This window comes from Microtus oregoni, unplaced genomic scaffold, assembly GCF_018167655.1.
Source record: "Microtus oregoni isolate MIOR12 unplaced genomic scaffold, Mior012 000103F_ref0000194, whole genome shotgun sequence".
NCBI classification, from domain to species: Eukaryota; Metazoa; Chordata; class Mammalia; order Rodentia; family Cricetidae; genus Microtus; species Microtus oregoni.
The window spans coordinates 2,891,817-2,914,193 of NW_024544717.1; the positions used below are offsets into that span (position 1 = coordinate 2,891,817).

Genomic DNA, 22,377 nt, shown 5'->3' on the forward strand with positions numbered 1-22,377 from the left:
TCGTTTTGGAGACGGTGTCTGCACATCCCAGGTTAGCCTCTATCTATCTCACTGTGTGGTGGAGGATGAGCTTGAAATTCTGATTCCTCTGCTTCTGTCTCCTGAGTGCTGGAGTGGCAGGTGTGCTTAAATAATTTCCTAGGAGCAGCATAGCTCAGGTGGAGGCATTGGTTTGAACCCAGGCTCAGTTATGACCCATAATGTTGTGACTTTTGTTTGAGTTACATTGAGTCCTTGGTCCCTGCTTCCTGCCCCTAGGAAGACTGTTGTGGTCGTCACTCACTTCTGGGATTGCATGCTTAATTCTAGTGTGGCTTAATTTTCTTAATACTCAAGGTGTGTGTGAGCACGTGCCCGTGCGCACACATGCGTGCAAGCGTGCATTACTAGTGTGAAGGTCAGAGGAAAACCTTAGGAGTCAATTCTCTCTCACCTCCTTGAACACGGTCTTTTGTTTCCACTTCGTTGTGTACTCCAGGCTAGCTGGCCCAAGGGTTTCCTGGCCATTCTCCTACCTCTGCCTCCATCTTGCCATAGGAGCACAGATGTGAGCCCCAGTGACTGCTCCCCACAACTTTTAGTGTGTGTGTTGCGTGTGCACACGTTACATTGTGCATGTGGAAGTCAGGAGACAATTGGAAAGATTCAGTTCTTTCCTTCCCCGAATCAGGTCATCAGGTTTGCACAGTCAGCAGTTTTAAACCCTCTGAACCGTCTTGCTGGCCCAATGCTCGTTTAGCCTAAACCACTTTTCTGATGATGTCAGGTCTTGGTCCTGTAGGTGCATTTTGTGGTTTCTGGGATACTAATGATGTTTGCAGGCATTTGTGTGGTGCTAGGGATGAAAGCCAGGACCTAATACACGCTAAGCAAGACTTCTGCCCTAGACTTTGGCCTCTGTGTCTTAGGTGGGGATCTCTGGTATTTCTAATACTATGATTAATGCTCATAGCAGACGCTTCCTCGACTCATGCCTGCATAGATGTGCTCCTGCTCCAAGCACTTCATGCAGGCAGTTAACCCCCATAAAACTCTAGGAACCCCACTAGATGGGGAAACTAGGCCCAGTGGGGTTTGGGATTTGCCCGTCTTCAGCTGGAAAGTGGTGTAATCAGCTCCTGAGCACTGGTACTTGGCTCTATCTGAGGGTTAACCTGGAAGGCCTTCGCTTCTGTGTCTGCCGTGCTGTCTTGTGCTTCTTTAGAGTTGCTCATGCAGATGGGTACAGTTGGAATGTCTTTTGTTGTTGTTGTTGTTATTGTTAAGAGGAAAAATTGCTCAGTGGCACATGCCGCACAGGTCCCATCTAGGTGACTCTTAAAGTCCCGGCAGCTAATCATGTCATGTTTTAAAACCCAAACAAACAAACAAAAAAAAAACACAGAAAGACAAAGTCTTGATATGCAGCCCAAGCCAGACTTGCCAAGTGATAAGATTTATTGTCTTCGCCACCATGCCTGGCATTTCCTCCTCATTCTCTCACTTTATGTTGCATTACTGTGTGATACTGACTAACACTGGGCTCTTATGCTGTGGTCCTGTTAGCCTTGAACTTGAAATCTGTCTGGCTCTAAATACAGGTGTGCACACTCTGTGGTGGAAGAGGAAACTGAGGCACAGAAATGTGTAAATGACAAGGCCAAGGTCACAAAGCTTGGCTTGTTTGTTTTGGTTTTCTTGTATACCAGCAGGGGCACCCTTGAGGTTTCTTCTGCCTTGATTCTTTCTGCCAGTTAAGACAGCTGTTTAGCCGGGCGGTGGTGGCGCACGCCTTTAATCCCAGCACTTGGGAGGCAGAGGCAGGCGGATCTCTGTGAGTTCGAGACCAGCCTGGTCTACAAGAGTTAGTTCCAGGACAGGCTCCAAAACCACAGAGAAACCCTGTCTCGAAAAAAACAAAAACAAAAAAAACAAACAAACAAAAAAAAAAGACAGCTGTTTAGTGACCTTGAGGAAAAGAAAACAAAAGCTTGACCCTTTCTTCAGCTTTACCGAATTGTGGTTTTGCTGGAGTTTGTAAAATGTTTAGACGGCATGGTATTTTAGAACTAGAAAAATAATTTGGCCAAGCCAACCACTAAATCTCCCTGAGCTCTTGCCACTGTTCCTCCTACCCCATTTTCTTCCTTTCTGTTCTCAGGCACCCTCCTTCCTAAGTCTGGGTCTCCTTCTGTGAGTCCTACCTGGCCGTGTGGAAGTTCCATCCGAGGACTGTGCAGTGATGTTCTGTTGTGCTTGGGAAGTGGGACACAGCCATAGTGTTTAGGTGACAGTTCCCGTGTGTCACATTGATGAGCCAAGAAGTGTTTGTTCAGTGCTGGAATGTTGGACAGCAAGTCAGGTTTCTAAAGAACCAAAAATAGATCATGGGCAGAGATGCAGAGAAGCCAATGCAAATGTTCCTTATTTTTAAAACTAATCCCAACACCTTATGGGACTGCTCAGATGTGGCTAAAATGGGTTTCATCTGCCCCTAGAACTCTAAATGACATGTATATTCAGCCACCAGTGTTTTGGTCTGGCTGGCTCTTGGTGTTTAATTGCATTTGCTATATGAACCATTTGCAGTGCTGCTGACCCGTATGCAAGGCATTCAGGCGTACAGTAAAGTGTTTATGCAATATTTAGGTGGCTTTCAAAATAGGAACTTGGTGCCAAGTGGTTAAATTTTAAGCACTTTGTGCTCCACATTCCCGTTTTGGAGAGACAGGAGTTGTATGCACGTGTATCTGCATGTGTACACGTGTGCACAGCATATAACATGCCGCATATAATAATCTTGAGGACTTGTTACAAACACGTGGCCGTGGGGCTGGAAAGATGGCTCATCGGATAAGAGCACTGACTGCTCTTCCAGAGAACACTGGTTCAATTCCCAGCACCCACATGGCCGCTCACAACTGTCTGTAACTCCGAGATCTGACACCCTCCCACAGACATACATTCAGGAAAAAAAAAAAAGAAAAAAGTGCACATTAAAAATCAAAAACAAAACAAACAAAAACCACGACGGTGTCTCACCCCTATAGCATTGTGTCTAGAAGGTCTGCAATGGGCAGGTGTATTATTGAAGAAAGGTTGTAGTTGATGCTGGTATAGAGACCAGCTGGGGAAGCCCTGTGAGGGAGAAAGAAATCTAGAAGGAGTACTCACCATTGCATCATCCACAGCGTCCATCTGCAGGCAGTAGGATTATGAAGGCTTCTTATTTTGCCTTTGCGCTTTCCTGCGTTTGTTGTTTCCAGCGACAGGGTGTGGCTGTTATCATCAGAAGGAGTAATGTAGTTATTTTGAGGTTGTGTCTTGACATCTCACGAGCACATACATTGTTTCTTGTCTTCTGCTGTCCAGCTTTATCATATTGGCTTTATCAAAACAAAGACTCCATGGTGCAGTGTATTGTCCCAGTCTTGCCACAATGTAGCCATATAGGAGGACCTTATTTGAGACTGCAGCCATGGCCTCTGGGTTAAGGATACTTACTATTGGTGTAAATAGTGGCTTACAACTACCTGTAACTCCAGTTCCAGGGAATCTAGTGCCCTCTTCTTACCGCTGTGGACTCCTGAATGCGTGTGGTATACATATTTACACATATAAAAATCAAAATGAATCTTTTTTTAAAAGGGACCTTTCTTCTCCCAGAGATCTCCTAGGTCAGTTCTTGTTGGTGAGAACATGTGTTCAGTAGATGCTTTGTAACTCTACTTAGAATCAATTCTTGGCCATGCCCTGCGTTTCTCCATTAAGGCTGTATCATGCATATAAGTTGTCTTCAATAGCCCCTTTGGAAGAGAGAAGCCTTCCTCAGAACCTGAAAGAAAGTGAAGAATCTGTCTAAGGTAGTAGAAGAAGTCAGGACCCAGATGATACGTCTGCTTTTGGTCTCAGAATAAGTCAGTAACCAATGAGCCAATAGCAAAGCCCCAGCACCAGAAATAGCACTGTGTCACGGGAGTGTCTGGCCCTGTGGTCTCAGGATTGGCATGTGCCTATCACTGCTCTCGAGGACACCTCAAGAGCGCCGTGTCTCCCACACCTGTGTCTATGTATATGTCTCGTTGGTATTTTTAGGAAAGCCCCATCTCAATTGAAAATAAATTTGTATGTCAACTAGTTGGGAAAACACAGGACTTAGAATCCAGAGGAGTAATGTTTAGGTTTGAGTCTAACAGATTTCACACCAGTCAAGTGCTGTCTTCATTTGGGCCCTCGTCTATAAATGGAGATGTCAGCTTTGTGAATGCCGTGGATTGTCACTAAAGACCAGGTGATCCCAGGCCAAAGAGGGGCTGGTTAGGAGCATGTTAACCCCACTGAGCCCTAAGTCAGGGAGGGTCCCCAGCCCTAGCAGCAGGATCAACACCCACAACCACCCTGCTTATAGAAACTTATTTACTTCCCCAGTCTCCTGTCTTGAGGAAGGTTCTGGAAGCTTGGCAGGTCTTAAGTTCTATTCTGTTTTGCTCGCCACCCAGCCAGTTTGGCAGTGACATTGGCTGTTGAGTGACCAGTGAGGTCAGACAGTTTGAGGAAAAGCAAGACAGCCTCTGAGCCGTGTTTTCCCTGATAGTGCTAAGTTCTTTTCCTAACCGGGTCTCCAGGAAGTTCAAGTATTTACTGTCTCCATGGAAATCCCTGAATCTATTACATAAAGCTGATCCCTCACCTGGGGAATGTGTTTGTCATTTCCTTGTCCACTGGCCCATCAGGAAACTTTAGTTTAGGCACATTGTGAGCGGTCTGTAAGGTAGATCACAGACAACTCGTCGACTTCCCAAGTAAATGCTCCAAAGTGGCTTGGTGACCGTGGATGAAAGTTTCAAAATAAATTGCGACTCTGGCCCTGGTTCCTGGCTTCCATTGCTTATGACCATAAATGGGGCAGCAGGTCATTCATTCCCACCCTCATAGGACAAAAGGCCAATACATGTCACGCATGCTATCTTCACTCGTTCCAAGTTGGGGCTGTCCTCCTTTTCTTCCTTTTCTTTAACTTAGGCCTCGTTAGTGTCTCATGAGGCAGTTACCTTATAGTCTCTTTCACCTGTGTGTCCTTGATGGCTGTTGGTCATCATGGTGGTGGATTCTTGTGCAGGCAAGCCTCAATGTGAGGCCTCTTCACTGACAAACAGGGCAGGGTAAGACCAAGTCCTGGATTCAGCTTTATCCCCAAATGGATGTTGTACTTTAAATATGAACTCTTCCCCAGGGGCTCTGTGGTGGTTTGAAGAAGAGTGGCCCCATAGGCTTTAGTCACCAGGGAGTGGAACCATTTGAGAAGGATTAGGAGGTGTGGCCTTGTTAGAGGAAGCATGTCACTGAGGGCTGGGATTGGAGATGTCTCTCTGTCTGTTACCTAGAGATCAGGATGTAGCTCTCGGCTGCTGCTCTAGCCCCATGCTACCGTGCATGCTGCCGTGCTCCCTACCAGGATAACAGACGAAGCCTCCAAAACTGTAAGCAGGCCCCACCCCTTAATGGTTTCTTTCATAAGAGTTTTCTTGCCTATGGTGTCTCTTCATAGCAATAGAACACTTGACTAAGACAGGCTCATATGTTAGAACACTTGGTCCCTAGGTGGGAGTGTTGTTTTGGAAGGAGGTGGAGCCTCTTTGGAAGAAGTAGGTTGTTAGAGGTAGGATTTTGGGGTTGATAGGCCTGACCTCACTTCTTATTCATTCTCTGCTTTCTAATTCTAACAGCATGTGACCAGCAGGCTCTGTCCCTGATGCCGTGCCTTCCCCAGTATGATGCCCCGTACCTTTTCTTAAACTCAAGCCAAATTGAAGCCTTCTTCCCTTAAGCTGTTCCTTACTGGGTATGCCAACACAGGAACTAGAAAACAAATACAGTGTTCTTGAGTCTAGTCATTACAAAACAGTTAACAGTAGACAATTAATTATGGGCCAGATGTGCTGGGGCATGCCTATGCTCCCAGTTGTTAAAAGGTCAAAGTAAAAGGATCATGAATTTGAGGCCAGTCTGGTGGAACAGCAGAAGATCTTGTCTCTAAAAAACCAATGATGATGGTGATGGTCGTGGTGGTGGTGGTGGTGGTGGTGGTGGTGGTGGTGGTGGTGATGGTGGTGATGATGGTGCTGATGGTGATGGTGGTGATGATGGTGATGATGGTGATGATGATGGTGATGATGGTGGTGATGATGGTGATGGTGGTGGTTATGATGATGGTGGTGATGGTGTTGATAGTGATATTACTATTTTTTTCTTAAAGAGCTCTTTTGTTTTTTAAAGAAATTTTTTTCTTTTTTTTTTAAATTTATTTATTTATTAAAAATTTCTACTTCCTCCCCTCCTCCCATTTCCCTCCCACTCCCCCAACTCCCCCTTCCCCAAAAGAAACTTTTGAGTCACTTGTGAAAGGAGATCTTTCAAGAATGTTCACAAAGTCCCAATTGTTCACAATCTTTTTTATCATGTTTATTTAACATGTCTGTGTTGCGTGTACACATGATTGATGCACATGCAGTGGTCTAGGGAGTTGCCTTTCTCTTCCTCCCATGCAGTTCCCAAGGATTAAACTCTGGCGATTGGTGGTTGGTGCGGGGGTGAGCACCTTTACTGCTGAGCCATTTCTCCAGCCCTGACTTAGAATCTTGTGGTTAGTTTTTATGTCATCTTTAGCATCCCTGATCTTTATTAACATTCCTTCATATTTCTATTATCTGCCAGTCTTTCCAAAATCATGCTGAGTGGTTAGTGTGACCCAGGTCATTCAGAAGTTGAAGTTGAAGATTTGCTATGACCCTGGCTATGTATTTTTGCTGCAAATGTCCTTTTAAACATAATAACATTTTCGAAAGGTTATCTTGAGATGCTGTTTGGTAGATACCTTTCTTGCCCGGTGTTCTGCTGTTCCAGTGACATGGGCATTGTGACACAGACCGCAGAGAGTAGGTTCACAGGGAGGCCCAGTGTTGCTACGCAGCAGTCTGCGTCCAGTGTACACGATGTAGCAGAAGATAATAGATTCTGATTTTCCTCTTCCCTTCTCGGTCCTAAAAGCTACTTGGTCAGCGAAATGTAATACATCATGGCTGCTGTAGCCTTTGGTAGTGCCATGGCTGGCTGAGTAATGTCCCCATGTCCTGAGCTGCCTGTCTTTGGAAATGCTCCTTCTCTTCCCTGGTCTCCCTCCTCCCCTCAGACAGGGTTTCTTTTGTATAACCCTGCTGTCCTCGAACTTCCACTGTAGACTAGACTGGCCTTGAGCTCAGAAATCCACCTTCCTCTGTCTCCTGAGTGCTGGGATTAAAGGCATGTGCCACCACTGCCCGGCTTCCTGTGGTCTCTTCTGACTAGCGTGGAAGGAAGATTTCTTTAAACTTCATCTGAGACAGATTTGAAATGTTTTGGACATTTTGGATAACAAACTCTAAGAATGTGTTCACACAACTACCTGAGTGATGGAAACACACAAACTTATGAGGACATCATTGGATACTCTACAGGAACCAAATCTTTCAGCTTCCAATATCTGTTAACAAAAGATAAAGTTTTCTTCTCAGAATTAATAGCAGCTTGGCATGAAGACTGATTCTTCTGCTCCCCGTCCTGCACCTTTGTCACACGATAATTGGTTTGTGCAGGCTGTAAGGACGGCAGCCTCTCGTGGTGCAGTGTCAGTTAGCTGGGGTTAGGATAAGAATGATTGATGTGTTTAATAAGCACAGCCATTTGTGCAGCGGCACAGGGTTTTCACCCATTTGCTTCTCTTCGTCCAAAGTATCTTCTTCATTAATAACTAATTTCCAGGTCTGACATTCTCGTGTCTCCTAATTCATGAACAGACCCTCAGGACAAATTGCACTGCCAGTGTTTACTGTTACGGTAATAGCTGCCTGTTCTGAGTGAATAACTGCTGCTAATCAAACATGTTCCCTAATTATTGTGGTGGAAAGCTTCATTTAAAAGCAGTATAGACTACGCATGTGCACAAGCGTGCACAAGTGTGCGCGCGCACACACACACACACACATGTGCATGCACCATGGATAGCCTGCTCCTTCCCGTGGTTGTTGGTGTTACCGCCTCATCAAGCATCCAGAATAGGTTGCTTTCTCGTGGCAGCATCCTAGAGACGGTCTCTTCAGAATGAGAAGCCCCTGTATGCATTCACCTTGGGCCATCTGATGGACCGGAGCACTCTTATCAGGTTCAGGCCTCTACGTGTCTTTACTTTGACTTCTCACGTACCTACGGTGGCTGCTTCCTTCATCATGGAGCTATTTAAGTGCCTCTCAGGGTGAGCACTTTTATAACCAAATGCCTCATTCACACCGGTACACCAGCTCTTCCCACGGCTTCACAGTTTAGTCTAAGCTAGCTCCATTTTTCATTTCATTCAGGGAAAAAAAAATGGTTTCTTACTTTTATTTGTATTTTTCGAGACAAGATATTGCTCTGTAACTCAGACTGGCGTGGAACTTACCATGTGGCTAAGCTAGCCTGAAATTTATGGCCATCCTTCTGCCTCAGTCTCATAGGTGCTGGGGTTATAGACATGAGCCACTATGCCCAACTTCATTGGGTCTTCTCGCCCTTGTCCACTTGCCGTTACTTCACCAGCACACGTGCTTGCTCTGACCTTGCACACCTGTGCCGTCGCCGTGACCTTTCATCTCCTCCAGCCATGTTTTAGCCTCTGCACTTGTTGGGTCCCCTAACTTGGGTCTCGTGTCACAAAATAATGTCATATGGATGGATGTGACACTTTCCTTGATGCTTTCTTTCTTCTGGAGAGCACGTTTAAAGGAAGAGAGGAGAAGGATTTGAATCAGATGTGGTTCGTATGTAGGTGTTCTCTTAGGAATAGACCCATGCGTCTTAGATGCTATGTGACATAAGAAGATACAGGGAGAGCCGGTTCCCTAGGTTTTGGTAAAGATTTGTTACTGTCGCTTCTGAAACATCTAATCCTTCTTCATACCCAGCTACTATCAGCAATCAGAAAAATTTGGACCTCAATGTATAGCCCAGGCTAGTTTTGAACTCACAGCAATCCTCCTGCCTTAGCCTCCTGAGTGCTTGGATTACACTGTCATCACACTCTACTGTCTTTTGCCTTCTCTGATCCACTTCTTCCAAGCTTCTATTGTTCCCAGAAGTCTTTGTCCTTGCTCAGTAGTCAATAACTATTGGACAAAAGAGTTTATTAAGTCCACCATCAGAGCAAACTTTATTTAAGAGGGAACTGCCCTTGGTAGAAATTTTATTCGTTGTTATAGATATTTCATTTGACCAATCAAGTCCTGTTATTACAGAGTTTACTTTGAAAAGAACTCCTATTGATTATTCTAAGGAGAAATGTCAAACTTTTATACCAGACAAAGAAGGTCACAGCCATACATTGAATTTCAAGTTGACAGTGTTTAGAATATCCTGTGGGCACATCACAGTTCCATGTTGTACAGAAAAATCATCCATTTATAAGGAGCTGTGACTAGTCCTGTAATTGATTGTCAGGAAAACATTTCAAATCAAGACTGGGTCCTTGCCTACCTGACTGTGTGACATTTCTTGGCATCCTAATAAATCATAGCTCAAATGTGTAAGTAGCATCTCTGCCCATAGTACCTTATAGTTTCAACATATAAAAATGATTTTAAAATTCCAGGATTGGACATTAAAGCATTTTATGCACCTTGGTGTATGGGTGTTGAATGAAGGCTTGCACCACGGCCTGAGACAGTTTGCCTTGTGGATATTGGAGGTGTTGCTAAGCTACCCCATCTTAGTGACTTGGGGAGTTTCGTCTTCACTGATATCCGAGATAAGAAATGAAGATTTCCATCAGGTTTTCGGCTCAGATGTAGGAAAAAGCTGATTTGAGATTTAGGGCTTTGGGAAAATGTTAAGGGGCTTGTGTGAAATCCTCAGAGCTTGGGCAGAGCCTGCACCCGCTGCCTCATGCTGGCCCAGGTAGTTGAAGCTGTTTGTTGGAGAATCCTTGTTGTTTGCCGGAGTCACTGTGAAGCGGTTCCCCTTTAATTATGTGTTGCCTCTCCACACATCTGATGAAGCACAATAAATACAAACTCAGAGGCAGATACTGGTGTTCAACCTGAAGATCAGAAAAGCAAAGCAGCCAGCCATTGGCTCTTAGCTCTCCGTCAGTTTGAAAATGTGATCCTACCTTCAGGAAACCTCAGAATGAGACTGAGAGCTGTCTCCTCCCGTTTTATAATCCTCTCTAGTGCTGGGATTAGGGGTGTGCACCACTACTGCCTCATTTCTATGGCAAGCCAGTGTGGCTACTGGGATTAAAGGTGTGTGTCATTGCTGCCTGGTCTGTGAGACTGGCCAGTGTGGCTGGTTTCTTTTCTGATCTTCAGGCAAGCTTTATTTATACAAATGAAATGCCACTACAATCTGAAAAAAAAGAAAATAAAGCCATATAAGACTACCTACCACCACTACAATACTGGGGAGCAGTGCCTGGCACCCTCCTGGTGTTTGGACCAGGGGAGACTTAATAGAATTTCCTGTCTTAATTGTGAAGACTTAACTAAATTCCTGGGCCATTCTCGACCTCACCGGGGTTGACAAATCTCTAGTAATTGAATTCTCCTGACCCATCCACTGTATATTTTAAATTTGTTTTCTTCTGAAGACTTAAGGAGAGTCACCAAAACAAACCAATGGCATTATCTCTGAAAGTGTGTGAGCTGTGCACAGCTGAAGAGTAACAGCACAAGCATGTACCCGTGTAGCCCAGACAAGCATACCCCTGTGTCCTCCTGTGTCTGATGGAAGAAGCAGAGCCAGTCTTAAGAAAAGAGGGGTGGGCACTAAGTTGCACCTCCCTGCCCACTAACCTTGTTTTCCTGACTTTGTCGGTCATCTTCCCTTTGTTGTTCTTAGTAAAATGGTTTTACATTGAACCAGGATCCCTCAAGCGGTTTATTTTTAGTTTTGACCTTTATTCTTTGAAGTCTTATGTAAATGGAATCATACTGAATATGCTATTCAAAGTCGTCTTTCATTCGACATTAGGTTTGGGGCTCTTGTCACTTTAGATGGGAATCATGGCATAAAGGATTGTCTTGTACACAGGATCAGATCATTTTTCTGTTCTCTTGAGTTTGGCTTTTCACCTGTTTTGTGGAAAACAATATGAACTCTGAATTTTTCATGTCACGTGATGGCGGGCCAGATCTGTAGCCCAGGATGGGAATTTCATTACTCTAACTGTGGGCATTCCTTTTTCTTTTCTTAATCTTTAGAGAAAGGGCTGTTTGGGTCTTCTCCAGATCTTGATTTGAGTGTTCTCAGTCTGAAAATAAAGCCCCATTTCTGTAAAATCTCTCTCCCTCCTCTCTTTTTAGTATGTATGTACATGTGGTATGTGCAGGTATAGGTGCACATATGTGTGTACAGGTGTATGTGCAGATATGTGTGTACAGGTGTGTGCATGCATTTGTGTGTAGACAGGTGTATGCTTACAGGTATATGTGTACATATGGGTATACAGATGCATTGCACAGGTGTATATACACATATGTAAGGTGTATGTGCACATATGTGTACAGGTGTGTGTACAGGTGCATGTGTACAGGTGTATGTACACACATGTGTACAGGTGGTTTGTGCATGTGTGTATACAGGTTCACGTGCACATATGTGTGTGCATATGTACAGGTGTGTGTGTACAGGTGTATAGTGCATGTGTGTATAGGTGTGTGTATACAGATGTATATGTGTGCATGTGTACAGATGTGTATGCATGTCAAGGCCAGAGGTTAGCTTTACCATCCTCTTTGCTCTTTGCTCTTTGAGACAAGTTCTCTTACTGTCTTATAGTTTACCAGGTCTGCTAGGCAGGATGGCCAGCGAGCCCAAGGGGTCTATTGCTTTGGCCTCCCTCCCTAGCATGGGAATTACAACTGGGTGCTACCACACCCAGATAAAAAATACTTATTTAGTGCCCGCGTGTGGTTGTGGGTGGAGGTCAGAGAGCTGGCTGTGGGAGTCAGTTCTCTCCTGCGACTGTGTGGGATCTGGCATCCATCTTGGATCACTGGTCTCTGTGGCAAGTTCTTCATCTGCCGAGCCATTTCACTGGCCCTCCCCCAGCTGTTTTTAAGTGTGGGTTCTCGGGTGGAGCGCAGGTCTTCACGCTGGCTGGCATGGAAGGCAGCACTTCATTAACTGAGCCATCTCCCCAGCCTAAGACCTTTCTTTCTGCGTCACTCCTTCTATGGTTATTACTTAGTTCCAAGTTTAAGGTAGTTAGGGGCCGGCTCAGAACCCCAGAGACGCAGGCTGGCTGCACAGGAAGACGGTGAGATTTTTCTTCCTGCTTGGCCTTGCTGGCTTCTCCTCCCTTCCTCTCCACCTTGTTTCTCCTTGCTGTTGGCAGATGTTCCCTTCCATTGTGTCCTCTCCGAGGGAGCCAGCAAAAGGGCACACCCATCGTCTCGTTTTGAAACACCCCTATGGAAATGACCACAGCACCAATAAAACATTCAGCTGTTTGCGTTTATTTTCAAATTTAGAAAATTCCAAAATGATTACATGGAGGGGTTACTTGGGTCGTTGTTTAAAAAGTAGTTCGGTACGTAAGTTTTTTTCTTCTTCATAAAGCAAAGACGAGGAGTATATTTTCCCATATCATCTTGCTAGTGTTACCTAGGGCTTATCCAGCTTTCCATGTGCTGTTTTAGAGGCGAAAATGGTTTTAGGGTAAAATAAAATTAAATCAGTTTATTTACTGCAGAGTTTCCCAGAGCCTTTGATATCCCATCCAACTTTCTGTGTGTTAAAAGTCTGTTTGCTGAAGCCTCCCAACCCTCACCCTCAGCCTTCCTGCCGCTGGGCATCCTATGCTGGCCCCTCCTGTGCTGTTGCCTTGCAACAGACATTGTTTTTATGTCTTTGGTTATTCATATTGGTTTCCTCTGGCCAGGTCTTGGGATTACCTGGAATTTTTTTCTAAGGAAAATGGGAATCTTTCAGAGCAGACTGTTTTCAGTTCACTTTTGATTTATTCCAAACAGCCTTTTACCTTTGAATGAGAGCAGAGTGAAGACTTACTTTTGCATATTGGTAAAAAGATTGAAGTTTCAGCTTTTAAAAAGTATTCAGGGACTGGAGAGATGGTTCAGCGATTAAGAGCGCTGGCTGCTCTTCCAGAGGTCTTGAGTTCAATTTCCAGCAGCCACATGACAGCTCACAACACTCCGTAATGGGATTTGATGCCCTCTTCTGGCCTGCAGTCATATATGAAGGCCGAACACTGTATACATAATAAATAAATTTTAAAAATGTACTTATCAATATTTATTGATATTGATAAGTATTAGATGCCCAGTTGCTGGGTTCCTCCGCCTCCTATGCAGTAAGCCAAATCTAACTGGATTAATAAATCCAGACTTAATAAACAGGGCAGTATGAAGCAGTCCATCCCCGGATGACTCTCCTGAAGGCAGGAAACAGAATACATATTTTTCCGGGAGAGGAGTCACCCCCCTCCCCAGTCCATGGCGGGCTTTCTCAGGGGCAGAGTCTGGAATGAGGCAGCTCCAGTGAGCTGCTGCTTAGTGTGCTGAGGGCGGGGTCTAGAATGCCACCACCACCCCACCCTCTGACCCCCATACCCCCGAGCTGGAGATTCCAAACACTTATTGTTGTTCCATAGATTTTGTTGCCAGCTTCCACGTGGCGGCTAACAAACACCTGTAACTCTAGGGAATTGGAAACCCTCTTCTGGCCTTTGTGGGTACCAGGCATGCATATATGGTATGCACATACATATACATAAGCAAAACATTCATGCTCATAAAATAAAAATAAATCTTTAAAGAATAGTCATTGTCTTTGGACTGCTGTTTCCACAAATGTAGAAGAATCATAAAACATTTTGACTTGGACTTTTTTTTCTCTTTTTATGAATATCTAGAGAGGGATTTTGTGCTTAAAATGCGATGAAGGTGACTTCTCCTTATAAGTGTGTGTGTGTGTGTGTGTGTGTGTGTGTGTGTGTGTGTGGTGGTTGTAAGCTTTGTGTGTGGGTATTGGCAATCCTTACTCAAGCTTCATGTTGGTGCAGCAAACACTTTTCTCCCTGAGCCATCTCTTCAGCCCTGAGTTATCTTTTTGTTGTTGGTTTTGAAAACATGCTGACAATGTGTTCCAAGCCTGGTGATTCAGGTGTATTAGAACACATCTTTTTATTTTGTGTCCTGTTGGACTATATATTGTTGTTTTTCTACATGCATGATAAAGTTGAAAGCCAATTTGTGCTCTAATGTGATTGATACGCTGCTCTGTTTTTTCATAAAGGATTAAACCTTCCTGAATATTTGACTTGGGAAATCAAGCATCTTCGTTGATTTTCAGAGTTGATCAATATTTTGATTGTATAATTGTCGGCGGTGAGAACACTGCTTCACATAAACACACAGTACAGGATAGCAAATGAATGTTTGGAGCCATTTCAGTAAATGTTGGAAATTCTCTTATCATCCCATGCCAAAACTTATTTAATGATTAAAAAAAGAAGAAAGAAAGAAAAACTGAAATTCATGCCAAGCATTCTAAGATGGTGTGTGTGTGCCATCATTTGTGGGAGCTGGTTTCCACCTCCTCCATGTGGGCCCTGGTGATTTGAACTCAGATCTTTGGGCTTGCAACAAGTGCTTTTTACCACCTGAGGCATCCTTCTGGTACCCATGCGCTTACCCTTATGGGAGTTGACTCCTCTGAGAAGCTAGGCAGTGATTCCTACCCCCTGCGCAGGTGAGGACTCTTAGCTGAAGTAGCAGGACCCATCTGCCACACACAGACTATGCTCCATGATGCCAGCATCAAGCTCTCAGAGAGGCTGAGGTAGATGCGGAAAATTTTCTGTTGTCATGGATACGCAGCAGCGTCTCTGGTGACCTCACAGGCCCCTCTGACAGCTCTGTGAAATTATGGGTGCAGCATCCAGCCAGAGAACTTACAAACAACCATTTTTTTCTTCAATTCAGAGCATTTCCCAGTCTTCCCTATCTCTTGATGCTTTTGAAAGTGGGATGGAAGTTTCCACGTGGGCTTTAGTTGCCTGTTTGCAGATAACTAGCTCAGGTCATAGCAGAGGAGAAGCTGCTGGGCCTTGGGCCTCTTGTGCTCATACCCAGGCTCAGTTAGACGCCAGAATTCTCCTCAGCTGGGAGTTAGATGACAGAATTCTCCTCGTATGTGGACTTTTTTTTTTTTTGTTTTGAATCCCCCCACACACAATTTTTTTTTTTTTGCTTGCACAAATTATGGAATCCCAGCAGGACTTTCAGGGGCCTGTGAGATACTGAAGAATTCCATCGTGAAGGCTTTCTTTGGGTTCATGCTGGCAGCTTGCCTAATGGGCAAATGATTTGTTTGTTTGCATTTGACCACATAAATAGCACATGCAAATGAGACGTTTGTAATTCATATGGAAGTAACAAAAATAATGTGAGTGTCACAGCTGGTGTGCTAGAGTGTGTGGCAGAGTGGGAAGAGAAGTCTGCAGCTGCCTTTTAGGGATCCTGAACCTTTGCAAATTGACCTCACACTCTCCTGCCTGTGGCTTCTGCTGAGCCCCGTATTGCTCCCCATTCATTTTCCCCATTCATTTTTTTTCTGTGGTGGGCGGAGTTTAAAATAGACCTGGGGGTCTCTCCTTAACTTTTTTTTTTAAAGCATATTTAAGTTTAAAATCAAGGATTTCTATCCCCGTCGTGACGTTTTTTAAATCATGCACATTCTAACCTGGAGGATGACATTGCTGTAAAATGCTAGCTACCGGTGTGGCTTTTGTCCCAGACATATCATTGGCGCCTTCATTTGCAGCTCCCAGGTCTGTATTGGAAATGGGATGAAAAATGACATCCTGCCCGGTCAGCACGCCTCCTAAAATCTCATTCTCTAATAGATATCATTTCCGGCCCTGGTGATTCAGCTCAGTGTGACCTTGAAAGTAGACTGTTCTGCACAGATGCTTTGTGAGTAAGTGCACTGCTGAGGCAGGGGCCTCCTGGTGTGGAGCCCCTCAAGTGGCCTGTCCTGCAGGCTGTCAAAGCAAAGCATCATCTGGCACCAGCAAGGGCAGGTGGCGGGTGGAGAGAAGGCTTTTGTGAGGGAAAGAAGCTGCTGATAGCGACGCTTGGAGACTGTGTGTTAAGCTGATGCCTCCAAATTCTTCCTGAATATTGATGCAGCTAACCCCCACTGCACCTTGTATGTGGCAGCTGAGGGGGCATTCACGTAAGCACCACATCCAGTGTCACCTTGCTGGGGTGGGACCGGGTGAGATCTGCATCAGCATCCATGCCCTTAAGCACCATGCTGGGGCAGGCTCTCACAAAAGGCCACTGTGGGTCTTAACTTGGACCTACAGGAGCTGTTTCATGGAGCTGGGTGTTAGTTTCTGACTCCTTAGTGGACGAAAATCACATGTCATTCGGTGGCAGAGTGCTTTGCTTCCAATGGGTGAGGGGTCCTGGTTTTGCTCCTCAGTACTGCAAGCAGGAAAGGATATTATTGTTATGGTATCATGGACAAGTGGCGCAAGATTTCATGTGAATGCAAAGTTCATTTGGGAATAAAAGTCATAACAGAAAATTAATTGGAATCAAGAACGACCTCAGAAAGTGCTTCGCTCTTGATCTGTGGTAATCATAGTCATAGTTTTGAGCTGGTGTTCTACTTGAACTCAAGTAAGCTTCCTGCCTTGGCCTCCTGGATAACCAGAACTACAGTAACATGTGCCGACAAGCCCCGTTCACTTCTGGCTTGAGTCTAGCGTGTGTGCTCTGTGCTGTTGTGGTTTGCAAACCCCACCGTGTATTGCTTTGAAAAGAGGGCAAGAAAACTGCCCAAGACCCATGTTTCCTCCACTTAATTTTGTTTTGGTTAAGCCCGATGTGAGTTCTTGCTAGGTTTCTCTATCCTTGGGGAATCGTCGCCATAGCGATCAGGAGCAGGAACGTGGAAGTTGCCTGTGAACACACCAAAGGCATGCTCCGCAGAGATCCTGGCCTTGCACGTGGGCTTACCTGGCGCCTGTGACTCTGGCTGTGCTGCCGGAGGACCGAGTTGAGTGTTGATCCCCTTGATAATGTTTGGGAACAAGCCAGAGAAGCCAGTCTTGATGTATGGCTGTTACACACTACAGCATCATATAATTGTCAAAGGTTCCATGTGTGGACCCGTTTCAATTTTAGAAAAGTACATAGAAGACACCATGGTCACCGTTGTTTTAAACTAATATCATGTGGATATATTCGTACAAAGTCACCCATGTTTGGAATTTTACTGTAAACTTTATTAATCACCTGAACACAGATCAATGAACTGATGAATTCATTAGCAATTAGAAACACAACAGCAACAAAAAGTTTCAGAGGAGAAAATGCTGGTTTTTCTTTAATATAAAGCAAGCATCATACCACTCAGTCCCAGAGAGACTCGTTTACTTCTTTCTTTCTTTTGTTTTTTGGTGCTAGAGGTCAAACACAGGACCCCCACATGTGCTAGACAAATGCTCTACCACTGACCTAAGCCTTCCCTACCCCTTCTAACTTTGAGTTGCCTGCATTCGTCTTGAATTAACTCTATGTGTGGCACAGGTGAGCCTTGAACTTCCAGACCTGGGAAACAGCCTTCCACTTAGCGCTTCAGGAGAAGTCTGTGACAGGCTGTTTTCTTTCTTGCCTTTCATCCCAGTCGGTCATGACTGGATAATTTGGAAGGTTTGGGGGGGGAGGGTGTCGCCGTGTCAGTTCCCCCACAACAGAAAGCCGATAGTTGCTAGTGCAGAGGGAGAGATGGATCCGTTCTCTGGAACTGCCACTCACCCTGCACCCTGGAGCTTCAAGATTTCACCTCGGCTGGTCTCAGCCTCCTTTCTGTCTAGTTTTGGGTCTTTATCAACCTGAGCCCCTGTGGCTGTTCCTTCAGCTCAAACAGATTGCCAGCAGCTGGCTCAGTCAGTCCAGGAGAGGGGCTGAGCCCTTTTTTGTCCAACACATCACTGTTCCCATCCACACCCAATAGTTCTCCCATACTCTTCACCCTCCTGGGCTCAGCCGAGCTCTCCCTCTGGTTCTTTGCGATGAATGAGTTTGGAGACACAGACAGCTGTTTGTTCTCACTTGCCTGGGAACAGTCACCCAGCCCCTCTACTGGATGGAACTTCCGGCAGAGCAAGTGCTGTCTTCCTGCGGTGCACTTCCCAGAACAGGCTCCAGTTTTGTGTTATACAGCCCTGCTGTAAGAGCAAGAGCTGTGTAAAGTGCCCGTGGCTGCAGGGTTGTATTAAAAATATGGAAGTCAGTCCACTGGGAGGGGAATGCTTAGGGACGAAGAGCCCACTGTGAGTAAAGTTTTAGTTTATTATAACTCTAGATTTCTGGTTTAGAAAACGTATGGAATGGAATTTTCCAGGAATCTATCCTGGCATCAGCTAGCTTCCTCTCGCTCCCTGCTCCTACCGGCCCGTGTTATTCTGAGGTCAGAGTTCCAGCCTCAGTTTACTCCAAAGCTTCAAGGTGGAGGAAAGAAATGTAAGAAGGTCTAAAATTGTGTAGTAGTTCCCAGAAGGAGGAACCGTAAGGATTTTCCTTTGTATCACCTTTACCATCAGTATGTTTTCAGGGCTCTGACTGGGTGGACAGGATGGCCAGGGAAATAAGGATATGTCTGGGTAATTCTAAATCATGTTATTTCCCTCTGAGCTTTTTTATTCCAGATGTCTGTAGCTATAAGACACTTAACATAGATTTGGAGGTGGAAAAGGAACACTCAAATATAAGAGATAAAACTCAAGAAGTTATTGTCTGGGTTGGCGAGATGACTCAGTAGGTAAAGGAGCTTTCTGCCAAGCCTGATGACCTGAGTTCAATTCCTGGGACCCACAAGGTGGAAGAACAGCACCGTCTCTCACTCTCTTGACCTCCTGTTCCACTCACAAATAAGCAAATCACACTCCTGTCTCTCTCTCTCTCTCTCTCTCTCTCTCTCTCTCTCTCTCTCTCTCTCTCGCACACACACACACACACACACACACACACACACACACACGCACTCTGAATAGAATTCACCCAGGGCCTGCAGGGTCTAAGGGCGTGGTTAAGGACAATAGTGAGGAGGGACGGAATAGTCCTAGAGAAGGAGATATGAAATAGGGTTGTCTAGTTGTCCTTGTTAATCAAACCTGCTTCCCACTCTTGGTTGGTGGGACTTGTTTTGTTTTTTAAGGATGAATCGGGCACTGGAGAATGGCCAGTAGTGAACACAGCTTTAAGCCAGTATTCATTGAATGCTCCATTTGATAAGAAGTTGCTAGCTAGGCTGTATCTTGTTGGGGTCATAACTTTAAGCCTGAGGGTGGGCGTTCGGCACTTATCAGCATGAGTGGTTCTGTGAGAATGATCCCATGTCATAGAGTGTACTCACACAAACTAAGATAATACAGTGTCCCTGGTGATACTGCCTTCTGGGACCAGTGTCCTCTGTTGGTTATCCTGGACGTAAGTGTTAGTATGTGGTGCACGGCTGTATTTAGAACTGAAGGTGCTGGATGTTTGTCTTCTTCGCCTTATTTTCCCCTTTTCCATGTTGTTGAAAGAGAAAATGGGATAATTAACCCTTAGTGCATACAGGGATTTATCCGTGGAGCTATTCCAGATGGACAGTGGTTGGGGATGCTCCGTCAAAGCCACAGGAAGGCAAACGTTTCGCATAAACATGCAAGCAAAGCAGAGAAACAAAGTCTGAACAGTTGCTCTTTGGTTATGTCCTGACAGAAAGTCCCTGATAACACGGCCAATCCTCAGTCATCCTTGTGGAATGGTCTCAGCTTTCTTCATTTTTCTTATGTAGAAACTTGGGGCATTGGCACCTTTTCAGCCTCAAGGCCTCCTTTAGAATCACTTTTATAGTTTGTCTACAGTTTATCTCCAGGTTGTAATATCACAAAATGTCCAGTCCCAAAGATGGCATGTGTACTGTATTTTATTATGGTATCAGTGTTAAGGGCACACACTGCCCCTACAGACGACCCAAGTGTGGTTCCTAGAACCCGTATTAGACAACTCACGACTGCCTAAACTCAACTCCAGAAGATCTGATACTCTCTTCTGGCCTGTGCACTCACACATACCCACACATGTATCCCATAATTAAGAAGCAGAATAAAAGAATCCAGTGTGGTGGTGCATACTTTTAATCCTGGCACTTGGGAGGCAGAGGCAGGCTGAACTCTGAGTACAAGGCCATCGAGGTCCACATAGTGAGATCTTGTCTAAGGAATATAAAAACACAAAAAAAGGAAAAATTTTATTCATCACCTCAGATGAGTGGCAGACAGCCATCCCTAGTCAGCTGGGTGGGTCTTTCAGCTGTATCTACCTGGATAGAAATCGTGAGTAGACGGCATAAAGCTATTCCGCTCTTGGCAATCCAAGTCTTGAATAGCCAAGGCCTAGAGTCTAGCCTGACAAACCCAGAAGCTTATAGCTTCAAGCGAAGAATGCTTTTGGGTTTTCAATGTTTAGGTTGAAGACTTACTCCTCCGGACTTTAGTTGCTAGTGGCCTCAGCACTTGACGGCTATTGCAATCCCTGGCTTCCCACAGCAATAATTGGCGGCAGCAGTGTAAAAGCTTTTGAATGGCCTTCAGGTTCAGTCTTACTGTGGTGTTAGTGTGCTAGGCAACTAGTGTTAACACTGCTTATTTCTACAACGTTGGTATCATCAGCCATTGACAGAGGCCATACGGTTACAACTCTCAGGGTTAGGGTGCCTGGGACCCAGAGTTCCCTTCACCCTCTCTCACTTTACCTCTCTTCTGACAGCCTTCACTGTCTCCATGGTGCTGTGCCCCGCCCCCCCCCCCCCCCCCCCGTTTTACCTGATCACTCTCTGAACTCTTCAGTTCAGGGGTCAGGGGTCTGCACAGGAGGGTCTCTCCTGGCTGACTGGAAAGGTGAGTCAATCTGCTTATATAGGTGGAAAGGGGGCCAAGGTGAGCCTCTATGCAAATGAAGGATTTTGTTTGCACCAATCACAAGCATAATCTTACATGCAAATAAGGGGTCATCTTTGTTTCATCATAGGCCTTATTGTGGGCACCAGGGAAAGTGCCCTCTTTTGGCAAGGGTGAAAATAGCTGCTGGACCTACTGGGCAAGGATGTTCAACCCACTGCACAGAGGCTAGATGGGACCCAGGATAGCTATAAAAGCAGCCCACCACAACGTTGGAAACTTACCCAAACCATTATAAGATTTGTTTTGTGCTGGATTGCGTGGTTCTCCAGTGTGAACATTATAGATATATAGATATGACCCAGAAAAGTCAAGGGCTGGAAACCTAAACTTGTGATTGAGAACGGAAAAGAGAAGAAAAGGCTTTGTGAGCATTTTGAGGCAGCTATGACTACAACGGAACTTCCTCCAGGTGTGCATGGAGTGTTCAGAGCAGCCAGGTTGACATGAGGGTTGACAATGATGCCTTGGCAGGTGGTCAGTGTAGCTTCAGCACCAGGGAAAGAGCTGACAGATATCAGTCAAGGAGGCAAGCCTTACCGAGCCCAAGATCTTGGCTTGTTTACAGGAAGAACAAACAATTAAAGGGACGCTTATGAAGCCAAGTACGGTGGTACATGTCTGTAATCCAGGAACTGGAAAGGCAGAGGTGGCAGAATTCAAGGCTAGCCTGTAGTACACAGCAAGACCAGTTCAAAAAAAATAAAACCAGGCAAACGAAAAGCCAGCAGGGCCTGGAGTGCTGGCTCAGCAGTTGGAGCACTTACTGCTCTTATACAGATTGGGTTCAATGGCAGGAATGCCCTTTTCAAAGCACCTAAAAGGCCGATACGGGGTTGGTTTTTCCAAAAGACATTAAAAAACAAAACCACTGTTGGAATGTTAGTGAAGAAAGGAGAAGGGTATTTTTGGCTAGCTAGGTACCACTGGCTACAAACCAACACACTGTTTCGTGGCTAGCCATGAGCATTGTGGGACTGTAGAGTCCAATCACACTGTGATGACTCTGGAGGGCCCCGTGAGGTTCCTGGCTCACCTCACTAGGTTAATTGGTTCACCATAGCCAAAATGAGAAATGTGTGGTTGGCCCTCAATAGGTTCTACACCTTCAGATTCACTGTCTACAGATCATAAAAAATTCAGGGGAAAAATGTGCCTGTACCAACTGTGTAGACACTTAGATTATTCCCTTAGCAATCTCGTGCGACACCTATTTACGTAGCACATCTAGAGATGGTTTAAGTCGATAGGAAGATGTGTATAGGTCATATGCAAGCACTGTACCCTTTTATGTAAGGTAATTGAGCAGCCATGGAGTTGAGGATCTATCCCCGTGGACGCTCAGG

At 45.2% G+C, this 22,377-nt stretch overlaps 1 protein-coding gene across 6 annotated transcripts in view; it reads left to right on the top strand.

The window, feature by feature from the left end:
* LOC121443237 (kinesin-like protein KIF13A) overlaps positions 1 to 22,377 on the top strand; it is a 177,286-nt gene that overhangs the window by 47,535 nt on the left and 107,374 nt on the right. The window lies entirely within an intron of this gene.